Here is a 9687-nt window from a genome sequence, read left to right as displayed (position 1 = left end):
TTGTTATGATCAGTTTTGAGCACTTCCTTGTATTCTCAGTCAAATGGTGATTGGGAGATAGATTAGATTACTGTCAACTTATCCTATTGCAAAGGTTTGAATGTTCAATCTTCATTTTTCATCTCATGTCATTGCATTTGCATAACAAATAACATTCTTGCATCACCAATGTTGGGAAGTCATAGGATGTGTGAGTTCCTGAAATTGGATAGGATTAGAATCTAAATATGCCTAAGTTAGTCCTGGATAGGATTAAATTGGTTTTGCCTCTGCTATTCTTTGGTTAAGAACATATCCCACAGTAGGAATTATAGATAAAATATAATTCATTGAATATCATTTACATAGGGAGCTATACCTCAATTCAGAGGGAAACTAGATATTCTTAGAAATGATTTCCCAATTGTTGTGTAAAATTGTTCTTTATTATAAGTTTGGGAAAATAAAAAGAGGAAAAGAAGAAGGAAAATCTATTTACCAACAGATTTTTGGTGACTCTTCTAGGGAGATTGAAAACAAGATCAGTGCTGGAGATTTTTTTCTTAGTCTTATTATTATTATCTCTACTAGAGATTGGCGACTCTGTGTTTTAAAGAACCCTATTGCATATCAAATTTTGAAGAATTTAAAAGGAATCAAGCTTCTAGTCTCAACTAGCTAAAGAAAGAATTAATTCAAAGTTGATGGCAAGAAGTTTCTACTAAAGAAAAATAGAGGAGAAAATTCATGTTGATGTTTGCTTCCCCAAGGGTTATAGATATCTCTGCTATCTAGAGATTGGCGACTCCGTTCTGGTTCTCACAATTTTGAGTAAGAGGTCCAATGTCTACATTTTCAAAATTTATTATCTCTAACTTGTAGAGATTGGTGACTATGTTGATTAAAAAGGACCATGCCTATTAAATTGGTGAAAAGAGGGAGACTAGATCCTTCCCTTATAGAGCTTCATCACACTACTGATTCTATATTGCATGACATGTTTGAATCTTGGAGAGAAAGCATTAGTAATGGAGTAAGGATGAACCTAAGTATCAAAGAAGATCATGCAACTGTGCTATTATGGAGAATTATATGTGCAAGATATCACCTATTGAAAGAGGTGGAAGAGAAAATAAAGTTGTTGCAAAAGTGAAAAAAAGAACTACATGCGAATGATGGTAAGATGTCAAAAGCCCTTCCAGATTACATCTCTTTAAATTTTTCAATTTTAAGCAAACAAGAAGTCAAACTAGAGGTTCTTGATAAAAAACAAGTAAATGAAGAGCCCATATCAACCAATAGTTTGACTTTTGGAGAACAAAAGATGCCCAGGTTCCTAGAAGCACAACTTTTAGTAGATGAGGGCATCCCCTACAGTGATAAAGAATTGGCTTCCAGAAAGAAAAGCTCAGATGCAACTAAAGTATCAAAGAAGCTTGAAGAAAATGATCATTATGAAGACCATTTCTAGCCCGAACCATCACAAGAAGAAGAAAAGTTTGATATTATTCCTTGCATCTCAACAGTATTTCCTGTGGAGTCATTAGTTACACCTTTAGATCCATCATTTAAGGTTGGAAATGAGACTTGTTCTCCTAATACTGAGCCTAATGTAGTAAGTATGAATCTAGAACCACTCTCAGAATTGCAAACAAACAAATCAGTTTTGGTCCAGCATGCTGAAATCATTGAAGTTGCAGAAAGCATTCCTAAGGTGGATAGAATCAATGAATAGAATAAAGAGATCATATCAACCAATGGTTTGAGTTCTAAATAGCAAGAGAAGTCTAGTTTCCTAGAAGCAAAACTTTTAGCAAATGAAGACAACCTTCTCAATAATGAAGAATTGGTAAGAACAGTTGACAAAGAATTTTCTTTCATGCCTTCATTTACCTCTGATTTTAAAAGTTTTAGATTTGAAGAAAAAGATAAACCTTTACATGAAGTCTCTGATGAGAATAATCAGATAGTTAATGCAAAACATGAAGAGTTGAATTCCATTGAAATTTTTTGTGAAACTAATTTTCAAGTTGCAAAGGTTTGTGATGATACTATATTAGAATCTATGTGTCTTGAAGAAAAAAGTGGAAACATGTTTTGTCAAATCAAAAAATATGATTGAAGAAATGATCGGCAAAATTGAAAGAGAAATTGATGGGGATTATATTTTAAATTTTTGTCTTCCTAAAAACTATCCTAAAACAAACATGCTGGTTGCATTATACTTTAGTGGTCACCATACTGAATTTGAAGATCTAGTAATAAAAAATGTTGAAAAGGAAGGAATTGCAAAAAATAATGAGGCATTGTAGCATTATGAAGAAGGTAGTGAATCCGATTATAATCCTCCTGATCTAGAATACTCTTCCATAATTAATCCAGATATTGAATGAACATCTTGCTATAGCAAATGAAGAAGATGTCTTAGCTCAGATGGATGCTATAGCAAATAAGGAATCCTTCAATTTCAACCCCATTTTGAAATTTGAAGTTGCTAATGATAAAGCCTGTAATTGGTATGATGCTATTTCACTTCTAGAAGCTTTTCAATTTTTTGATTATGTTCATTCTACTTTGAAAGATGATATATTTTATGAGAGTTATAATGGAGTAAATGGATGTGAGTGTTTTCAAGCAGTGCATTTGGAATTGCTTGAATATCCCGCCTGTCTGGATTTGAATATTGATATCTTTGTTATAAGTGACAAGGTTGAGGATAATAGATGTAAGTATGATTCAGTGATGTTTGAAAAATCCAGTGGGTTGTTTTCTCCTTCACATAAGATGATAGAACATGTGAAAGGTAGTGTGCAGACAAGTACAGAGCAATCAAAAGTCTATGATGAAGCATGGCTATTTGGCAAAGTTCTGTGGGTTACTATGTTACAAATAGCTTTTGGACTCAAATTCAGCAGTCAAAGATTGGCCAGAGGATATCAATGTTGTTGCAAGCTGGTGAAACATTCTCCTCTATGCCAAAAAGTTTCATATTTCTCTCTTCCTGTGAATGGCTACATTTGAATCTTTCCTTTCTTTGAGTTCTGCTGGTGAGGTTTCCTCACCTTTTGTAAATAAATTTTCTTTCCAATTTTGGTGTGTCTAGTGTAGCTTCTTCTTACTTAGTTACTTGAGGTTTTCTCCTACTTTGTTTCAAGTTGCCTTGCTCCCCTCTGCCCTCTGTGTATGTAGCTTCTTGTGTTTTCTTTGGTCTAGACTCTGTGACCCAATGAATAGGGCACCTATTTAACCAGAGATGCTTGATTCTCTATGCGCTTTGTAGTGCATATTCCCCAGTCAGAGCCAACTGTAAGTGCACTTTTAGTGCCCCTATATAAAAATTCCAAATTTGGTTGTCTAGGTCAGTTTTCCCATAGATGGCAAATGACCTAGTTCAGAATAAAATCCACCCAACTTCTATCATTAGTGGATATAGACTCGCAATGAGGGAAGCCTGAAAATACATTGATGATAAATTGGTTGTCAAGGATGAGAAGTGTGGCAATGATTTTCTTATCAACTATGCGAAGACTAGCATGTCTTCAAAAATTGTAGCTATTGATAATGACCTATTTTCAAAAATGGTTGTTGAAGCTATCCAAGCAATAAAAACTCCTAGAAGAAAAGTTGAAAAGAAGTATCTGATAAAGGGCATTAATATTTTGAAGGCACATGGATAGGGATCAAAATATAGTTATCTATTAAATGGTTATGCCTTGAAAACTGGACAGGCAACTCAAGGAATGCCTACAAGAGTGGTCCCAACAAGAATTGCATGTTTGGATTTAAATCTTCAAAAGACAAAAATGCAAATGGGAGTGTAGGTTCTTATTACTGATCCAAGGCAGCTTGATAGGATCCATGAAAGAAAAGTAGATATATCTATCATTCCTTGGCTCTATAGATGAGTTTGTAGAAGAACACATTGTTGGTGGTGATGTTGTTGAAGTAGCTTTATCTGTATACTTGGAGATTTTGGCAACCACCTTGGGTTCTCAAAAATAACTTGCTATTGCAAAGTTTGTAGAATATTTTTTTAATCATACCAAAGGTTCTTGTAGTCAACATTGCAAAAGATGCTATAGAGCTTGTTGCAAAACTTCATGCCTACCATCGCAGTGCTCAAATAAAGTTTGAAAAACAACATCTTTCAAACATGGGACTCGATCTCATAAAAGGGAAAGTGAGAAATAATCTTGAAGAAGGTGTTCTTGAGCTAGCGATGAGCAAAGTCAAAATCATATAGTTTGTAACTAGTGATGCATATGTTATTGGAGATGTGAAGAGTTCTATTACTAGTAATCCTAAGATTGATCCGATAACTAAGCTTTTCAACTTCTTGAAAATTGAAGATCCCACACCTCTCAGCAATATGGCATCTACTCCCCAAGTAGATGATGAACCATGGACAACATTTCATTGCAAAAATGACTAGATGGTGGATTCGAGGCTAGGCCAATAAAAAATGAATAAGTTCTAGAGCTATTGTCACTTAATGTAGATATATGAACATCCACTGTATTGGTTACTGGCCATGACAACCATCCAAAAAAGGTATCCAAGTGCCTCAGTCAAGGAATTTTAAGCATAGCATTCTCTCGGATGAAGTTATTATAATAAAAAAATCAGACTTGAGAAGCATGTTGCATAAGGATCGAGCATGATACTCGATCATGAGATATTCTTACAGTTGGGTGATAGCATATGATATTAAGTTATCCCAAAGTAGTTAACATGAAAACATCAATTTAGAAAATATAGTGGTGACTGCATATATATGTTAGAGTTAGTGAAATCAACGTCAAGCATATAAATTATCCAATGAACGAATATAAATTACAAACATCAATGCCTAGACATTATATCATGTAGTAACAAATTAAATTGAAGATCATTGATGGGACATATTTAATCATTCAACCTATGTCTTAGTGCTGATGAAAATCTTCATAGAACAGACATTGATCTAAGACAGATATGTTTTAATGTGCCAGGCTAGTCAATTATTTAACCTTCATACTATACCCATAAACATGAATATTAGTACTATTGTGGGTTTAAGAGAAGGAAAAACCATTATTATGTTTTAAAAGAAATCTCATTTAAATGATATTTCTTTTAGAATTTGAAAGGTTCCAATTTCAATAGCTGAGAACACATGATCGATCAAGATAAATGGAGAATCTGAAAAGACAAATAGGAAAAGGGGAATTAGAAAGAAGCAGTCATGAAACCAAAGTTCATCATGCAAGAACTAAAAAGTCATCAGAGGGAAACTAAACAGGGGCTTAAGGAGATTATTTATTGTAAATCTTTTCCTAAGCCAGGGGTTCTTCTTCTTGGCTACAAACAGTTAGAGAGCAGGAGCAGAAGAGAGGGCATTTTAGTTTAAATATTTTATTTCATTGCATATAGGAGGTCGACAAATTGTTGGTATGAAAGGAGATTACAGAGACAGTCACGCTTGGTGTCAATTCTTTACTATCCAGGTGCTTCCCTTTTCTACATACAGTTAAAGAATTGGAGTGGAGGAGAGAGCACATTTAATTTCCATAATTCCATTCATGTATTCATGAGATTAATGTTCAATTTTTGTAATAGGTTTGGCTATAGTCTACAAGAAAATATGATCAGAGTATTGTATCTATGTGTTTAAAACAAAGAAAGGTTTTGTTATGAATTAGAGTATTTGGGCAACACTTTTCTAATTACTTTCAATTAGAGCATTGTTATGATCAGTTTTGAGCATTTTCTTGTATTTTCAATCAAATGGTGATTGGGAGATAGATCAGAGTACTATCAACTTATCCTATTGCAAAGGTTTGAATGTTCAATCTTCATTTTTCATCTCATGTCATTTCATTTGCATAAAAAATAACATTCTTGCATCACCAATGTTGGGAAGTCATAGGGTATGTGAGTTCCTGAAATTGGATAGGATTAGAATCTAAATCTGCCAGAGTTAGTCTTGGATAGGATTAGATTGGTTTTGCCTCTGCTGTTCTTTGGTTAAGAACATATCCCATAGTAGGAATTAGAGATAAAATATAATTCATTGAATATCATTTACATAGGGAGTTGTGCCTCAATTTAGAGGGAAACTAGATATTCTTAGAAACTATTTCCCAACTGTTGTGTAAAGTTGTTCTTTGTTATAAGTTTGGGCACATAAAAAGAGGAAAAGAAGAAGGACAATTTTTTTACCAATAGGGGGCAAGGGAGGCTTTGATATAATCAACTTGGCTCTTATATTAGCCTCTTTTGCTATTAACACAACTAGTTGACTTTGTGATTGAAGCAATGACTGAAAATGCTTCTCACTCTAAGCTAGGTTCTAAGGTAATTGCATACCTAAGACTTTTAAATTTCTCTCTAGACTTAGAATTCTATGGCTTGTTTCTTGAGTGAAGAGTGTGGGATCACACAATTTTGTGTACAATGATAATATATTCTCAAGCACCTTCTTCACTTTCTCAATTTTTGTAGCCAATTCAACTTGCGTTAGTGCTATGTCACTAGATATCTTTTCATTTTCTTTCCCTTGAAATTTCCTTTCAGACCATTCCAAAAGTTTAGCATTAGTGTCCTAGTCTTCATTGCTCACCCATTCCACAATTTCTGGTAACTATTCCAATAGTGGCTTTAATTCTTCAGGTGTTGGAAAGCTGAATGCATGTAAGAAGATGTCTTTTATTTCTTGTAATGCTTGCCTCTATCTATACTCCTTTCTTAGTATTTCCTAATTTTTCTTCTTTTCCAAGGCTTGTTGGATTATGCCTATCTGTTCTAATGTTATGGTTTCATAATCATACTTAGGTATCACTATTTCTTCATCTAGAGCTACATCTCCATAGAGAATTACCTTAGCAACCTTGGAGGAACTTGAGCCTGGTGATGAGATCTATAGTGGTACAACTTTAGTGCTTAGCTCCTAAAGGACTTTTGTAGGAGTTCCATATGTTGGTAATGTTACCAATGCTCGAGCAACCTCTTGTTCCTTCTCCTTTGGTATGTCCTTAATTTCTTTAGATCTATTATGATCAATTATAATGATTTGACTTCCACCTGATGTTTGTGCTATAGTTATAGATATGTCTTTTTATCCTATTTTTTCTATTGTGGTTTCCTTTTCCTCTTCTCTTGCAGTCTATTGTTATTCAACCAATTCAACTTTAATAGTTGTGTCAATCTTTATGGATGTGTCTACTAATTTCTATGTTAAAGGTTGAGCACAAGTAGCTAAAGGGATAGCAGAAGGTGGTTCTTGTGTGTTCACCTTATCCCTTGTAATGTTAGCTACTTCCTTCTGAAGTTCATCAATGCTGACCAAGATTGGATTTCCACACAATCTAGCTTTTAGTGTAGATTGGTCAAGAATCTTCTTTAGGTCTTCTATAGTTAAAGGATTGATGTTCTGAGCTGAGTTATTAGGAACATCTTTAACAGTTATACTTTTTGCAGGCATGCTTTTGTCATGTGGAGGGCTCATACCAAGCATTTGTGTGTCTTGCACACTCTATTCTTCATGCTACTCTTCAGCTATAGCCATGTTATCTCTTTTTATTTTGTGTCTCCTGTATAGTAGTATCCTTTCTTTTATCTTCTTCCTCCTTATCATTGTTATCATCATCATTATTTCTTCCCTCAAAGGGATATTCTTCTCCTTCTTTAATAGTTGTCAACCTATAGATCAATTTCCACATTTGATTAGATTTCTTGACAACATATTCAATATTGTTCTGAAGGAAGCTAAATGCCCTATATTTTGGTGCAAACCATCCACCATATTGCTTATTTTCTTTGACAATTTGTCTTTTTGTCAATTCTAGCATCACCTGGGCTAGTGTGGATTCTATGATTTTTTCCTCCAAGTTTAAACAATAATGCCACTTATTTTCAACAATAGTATACAAGTCCTTAGGCATTGTATTATCTAATTCAAGTAGACTGTTCTTGAATTTAGACATCATTGCATATATTGATTCCTTAATAAAAAAAAATTCTTCTCTAACAAGTTTCCCAAAATCAATATTTTTCAAATTAGATAAATCTACATTGTTTCTAACATTTTCATAGAGATTATCAAGATTAGATTTTGGTGGATGACTTACTACTCTAAATTGTCTTGTATCTTTAGATTCTATTCTTTCATCATTAGTCTCTAGTTGTGCAATGTATTTTCTCCTTTGCTTCTTCTGCTTTGGCCCTTCTTGTTCAGAAGGTTTTGTCTTTTCTTTGGCTTGCTCTTTGGCCTTTTGAGTAGTATCCCTTGTGTTTGCCCTAGTTCTTGGTGTTTTTAGTTTTGTTGGGTTGGGCTTAGCAGTCTTCTTTGCTTTTGTATTTGCCACAGGCTATTCCTTGGCCTTTCTTTTCTTAGGTTCTATTTGAATTGGTGCTTCTTTGGTTTGCTCTTCCTCAAAACCTTCTTCTTCAATGTCCTCAGTGCCCATGCCTTGGGTCAAAGCAAGAGGTTCTTGGGCTTGTTCCTATCCTTCCTCTTCATCCTCTTCATCATCTTCTTCTTCCTCTTAACTTGCACCTTCTCCAAATTTGGCCTTTAATTTTCTCATCAAATTTTCTTTCTTATTTATTATGGAGGTTGTGTTTAACTCCATTTCAACTTTGGATTTCATAACATCATAATTACCAAATATCTTGGCATTTTTATCAATCTCCTCTGCTAGAAGTGTAGTGATGGTAGCTGAGGCTTCATCCACATTGATTTCATATCCTAAGGGTCTTAGCCATCTTACCTTAGGTACTATTGCCTGTATGTATGTGTAATCAATATCTACAAGAAAACATATGTCATTGTAGTATTGTTCAACTAAGGACATAGGTATCCTCAACCTCTTCTTCATAGGCTTCTTGAAGTCTTCAAAATAGCCTATCATAAATGATTCAAAGTTCTCACCCATCTGCTCAATATATTCATTGATTTGTATAGACACTGATTTTTTTATCTTCCAACCTATTTTACCAAAAGATGAAAATTCATTCTACACATAGAAAAATATGCACACAAGTATTGATCAAAATTTACATTATGCACTCTTAGTTTTCCTAACTGCTCCAAGATTTTCATTTCTTTGATGTAGTTGAAGTTTGGCAAGATCATAGGTATGATATTTCTTGACAATTTTATAGCCAACATCAACTACAATGCATGGTACACTATTTAACTTGTTTGAATAATAAAATTTGTGAGAAATAACCCTAACAAAAAACTCAAGTAGAGGATCAGTGGTGGTATCAATTCTCATTCCTCTCTTATTTCATTTTGCACCTATGTTCTTCTCAGTTACCTCTTTTGAGTCACTTCATAAGGTCTTTGGCTGATCTATGGTTAGATAACTAATCACCCTATGAATAATTCTTTTTGAAATATTTATTGTTCCTCCTTCCAACCATAGACATCCATCATGTATCCTACTTAATACTATCTTGATCCATTCTATTTTGAACACCATGGGAAAATTTAGGGCATGGGTCAAACCCTTTCTTTCTACAATCTTGAATTCTTCCTTCAAAATGTCATTTTCACACAACTTATCATAAGCTTGCCTTATTTCCATATCACCTATACCTCCTTCTTTGCATCAGTAACATTTCTTTACATCTTGGACCAAAATGACCTTAGGCGAAATCATGGATAACATGCCTAATGGGTCATTTTAATAAGCAATGTTTGGGATGGCTTTAAAATTTGGT

The 9687-nt window shown here is 34.0% G+C and overlaps 1 pseudogene; it reads left to right on the top strand.

Annotated features, from left to right (window-relative positions):
* Window positions 1–1600: 1600 nt before the first annotated feature.
* On the top strand, window positions 1601–3884 carry LOC149553394 (T-complex protein 1 subunit alpha pseudogene; annotated as a pseudogene).
* Window positions 3885–9687: the final 5803 nt, after the last annotated feature.

Source organism: Cupressus sempervirens, chromosome 6, assembly GCF_028749045.1.
Source record: "Cupressus sempervirens isolate cs-2001-9-10 chromosome 6, ASM2874904v1, whole genome shotgun sequence".
Classification (NCBI taxonomy): domain Eukaryota; kingdom Viridiplantae; phylum Streptophyta; class Pinopsida; order Cupressales; family Cupressaceae; genus Cupressus; species Cupressus sempervirens.
This window is presented reverse-complemented; position numbering and strand designations above follow the sequence as displayed.